The sequence below is a fragment of the Ananas comosus genome, unplaced genomic scaffold (genome assembly GCF_001540865.1).
Source record: "Ananas comosus cultivar F153 unplaced genomic scaffold, ASM154086v1, whole genome shotgun sequence".
NCBI classification, from domain to species: domain Eukaryota; kingdom Viridiplantae; phylum Streptophyta; class Magnoliopsida; order Poales; family Bromeliaceae; genus Ananas; species Ananas comosus.
The window spans coordinates 14,145-17,854 of NW_017893579.1; the positions used below are offsets into that span (position 1 = coordinate 14,145).

Here is a 3,710-nt window from a genome sequence, read left to right on the forward strand (position 1 = left end):
TTTTGCGGAGGGGTGTATTTGCAATTGTTGCAAACTCTATATAACCCACCCCAGCCTCCTTTGAGAGCTTTTTGAGCCCTAACCAGTGGAGAACAAGGTGAGCCTCTTTCTCTTTGATTTCTTCTCCATTTTTGATGGTTTTAGCTAGTTTTGATCTCCTTCTCTTTGTCTCTTCTTGCTTCTTGTTGGTTTCTACCATGGGAGAAGCCTTGAGCTCGTGATTGGAGCTTTGTGGAGGGAGGATCTTCAACCCTAGCTTACTTGGAGCCTTTTTTTGGAGCTCTTGTGAGGTTAGTAAGTCCAATCTACTTCTTGATTCATGTTTTAGTAGCTTTTACTAAGTAAACCATCGATTGAGCATAGTAGGGTTAGTAATGGGGATTTTGAATTTGAGGGTTTTGGAGCCCAATTGATCTTCTTAGAACTTTTGTTTAGGTTGGATTAGAAGGCCTCTAACTCCTTTTTGGAGATCGTGAGGGGTTTTCTTCGCATTCGGTGAGTTTCCTTCACCTCTGCTTGAGTTGCTTAATGTTTGAGCTTATGATTATTCGTAACGTTCGTGTATCCCTACTTTTGTTATCTTTAGGGTACTAGGAGAGTAGCGGGCACCTTCGTCGGCGCAAACGAAGGGTTTCGAGAAGTCACGGTGGGTTTTACTTCATGAAACAGGTGAGAAATATCCCCTATGTGTTTTATACTTGTCGTATCATCGAAATGCATATATATTCATACTAGATAGAATTTTAATAAATTTTAGGATACTTAAAATGTATGTGTTATGTATCGTGAAAACTCAACTCTATATAGTAGAGCTATATGTGTATTAGGCATGCATGTGAAAGTATTCTATATTGCAAGTTGGAAATATGTCCTCTATGATGGAAATGACTCGAATTATGTATTCTTGAAAACTAAACTCATATTTGTGCAAAGTGAACAAAAGTGCCATAAAGGGGCACCGAACTAGTAAACTGTAAAACTACAACATAGAGATATAGTGATAGGCCATTGTGACATCGACTATATTCCATATTTTAGACATGATGACATAGTGATAGGCCATTGAGAGATTTGCTACATTCCATATTTTAGACATGATGACTTGAGACTCGAGACGGATTTTTACGCTTGCTTGCCATTGTGCTCATTCGCACATGCTTGTGAGGGTTGCTCCCCACAAGCCGGCACTCCGGAGATAGCCATCGCGACACATACTCGCCCGTGCGGGATTGGGCGCCGAAATAGGATGCCGTGGCGGAGGCTCATTACTAGAGTGGGGATGTTGACTATCATGGGGCCATTAGGCACGGCGCAAGCCGGACTACCCACGGGTAGGTTCTATGAGATTTGGAACAAGTGGAACCAATTTGTAAATGAATAATTTGACAAGTTAGTAAACATTGACAATTTACTAGTTATCTGTGGACATCAATAGTAGTTGCGCTTATGAATATTTATGGTATAGTAGCATTCTTACTTATGAAAATTCATGCTAAGTAGATATATCATGTTGTAGTAAACTTTCATGTTTATTTGCTTATTGTTCATATTGCTTTACTTGTACTTACCCCTTTTCAGCTTTTGGGTCTAGTGGTGCATTTCACTGAAGTCAGTAATTGCCTACTGGGATTATTTAATAGTTCTCTCGCCCTATGTTTTATGATTCTATTTCAGAGCCCTCTACACCGGTGGAGGCACGGGATCGCGGCAAGGGGATCGCTTAGCTAGCTAGCGAGGAGCGTTTCTTTTGCTTATTAGGTGGTTTACTCTTCTTTTTGTTTGTAGTTGAGAGTGAGAGATTTTGTATCCATGTATAGAGACCACCATTGTTGTACTTTTAGTGCTTGTGTTTTGGATGTTCATTGTACTACTTTATGGTTACTCTTAGTGGATATGTTAGCTCTTTTATTTGCCTCTATATCTCTTAGAATCTAGATATTGTTCTATGCTCTGATACTTCTAGATGTCTTTTTATGATCACTTTATTTATAGTAGTTTTGTAGACGCCTTATATATTTTAGACGTATGGCGGTTCTAGACACGTACCGGGCGGGCTTCCGTTGGGTTCCGGGGTGTGACAGATTAATTTGGTATCAAAGACTAGGATTTAGTATTAGTGGACGTAGCAAACCTTAGGCCGGTTGGACTATAGAAAATAGGCTCGTGAGAGACGAGGTCTATTGGACTTGTAAGCGAAAGTATCATGATTGGGTATCCTTAATAACTCTAGAAAGTGGAGTTAAATCGAAGTGTATAGTTTCTAACTTCGCGGAGGGTTACATTGGCGGCCGACAACGTAACATTGGGAGTTAGTAGTGAAGCACACTTCCTTACTTTCACATGATTTGGGTATTATCTTCTGGAGTGGGGATTTGATAGCGTGGGTTTTACTAACTTACGCTTTTATGATGTTGTAGTGAGATGCCGGTGACATGCTCTCAATCTGCCAGAGCGGATAATGCGGCACACCTTGAGGAGGTAGAGACCTCTGCTACCTTCGGATCCAGCGAGGTCTGTGAGTTGAGGAGCCAGCTAGCGGCCCTCACTAACTTGGTGTCGCAGCTGACAGCGGCGACTCAGCAGCAGGCTGATGCGGCGTGCCGACAGGAGGCGCGGATGAAGCGGCTCGAGGACCTTCTTCTACAGCAGGCAGCTTCTAGGGAGGCTCCGGTTCCTTCGCCCCCTACACTTGTTGGGGACGTCGCACCGAGGGCCCCGTCACCCGCACCCGGATCTTCGCGTGCGGCGCCCGTAGTCGTGCCTCGGGAGGAGGACTTTGTAGCACCACCTATTCAGGTGCCTCCGGCAGGGACAGTTTTTCCTGCAATGGTCGAGGGAGCAGAGTGGGATTGACTTATAGAGCACCTCAATGAGTTCAGGAGGTGCAGCCCCCGAATCTTTGACGGCGAGAAGGTCGACCACTAGATCGTGGAAAAGTGGTTGATGCACATGGAGAAGCTCTTCCGCGACGCCTTCGTAGAGGAAAGGGACAGAGTTTGGCTCGCCACACACCACTTGGACGGCGAGGCCTACCGCTGGTGGTTGGATATTCAGGAGAACACCAGCACCGATTTGGCGGCTATTTCTTGGAAGAAGTTCAAGGAGCTTCTATTGGCGCAGTACTTTCCTGACAGTGTCAAGAGGGAAATGGAACAGGATTTGCGCAACTTACGCTAGGAAGACCAGACCGTAGCCGAGTTTGAGAGGGAGTTTTCTCGACTTCTACATTGCGTGCCTTTCGTCATGCGGGACGACGATGATAAGACCCGCATCTTCGAGCAAGGATTGCGACCGTCTATATTCCGGTTCGTACAATTCTCTAACCTCCAAACCTACCGGGAGGTGGTGAATCGCGCGCTCATCGTGAAAAGTGGCACGGCGGATGTGCAAGAGTGGCGAGAAGGTTTTGACAAGGGTAAGGGTAAAAGGCCTGCAGCTGAGGGTACGAGTCAGATGTACTTTAGGAGGCTGCCGAAGCACCCTAGGAGCCAGCAGCATGGGCGCGGCTCGACAGCGCAGCGAGGAGGATTTGATCGACGCCGACCTCCCCAATGCGTGATCTGTGGTGGTCCCCATATTCCACCGCAGTGCCCGCAGCGGGGAGGGAGGTGTTTCCTTTGTGGCCAGGAGGGCCACTTCTGGACCGAGTGCCCGAGGGGTTCATCACCGGCACCGTCGACTGCATTGGCACCGGCTCTACCAGCCGCCAG

The 3,710-nt window shown here is 46.4% G+C and overlaps 1 long non-coding RNA gene across 1 annotated transcript; it reads left to right on the plus strand.

Annotated features, from left to right (window-relative positions):
- Nucleotides 1–250: 250 nt before the first annotated feature.
- Nucleotides 251–1,714, plus strand: LOC109706371. The gene is made up of 4 exons (XR_002215179.1): nucleotides 251–290; nucleotides 436–495; nucleotides 587–669; nucleotides 1,675–1,714. It is a non-coding gene; the product is annotated as an uncharacterized LOC109706371 (long non-coding RNA).
- The last annotated feature ends 1,996 nt before the right edge of the window (nucleotides 1,715–3,710 follow it).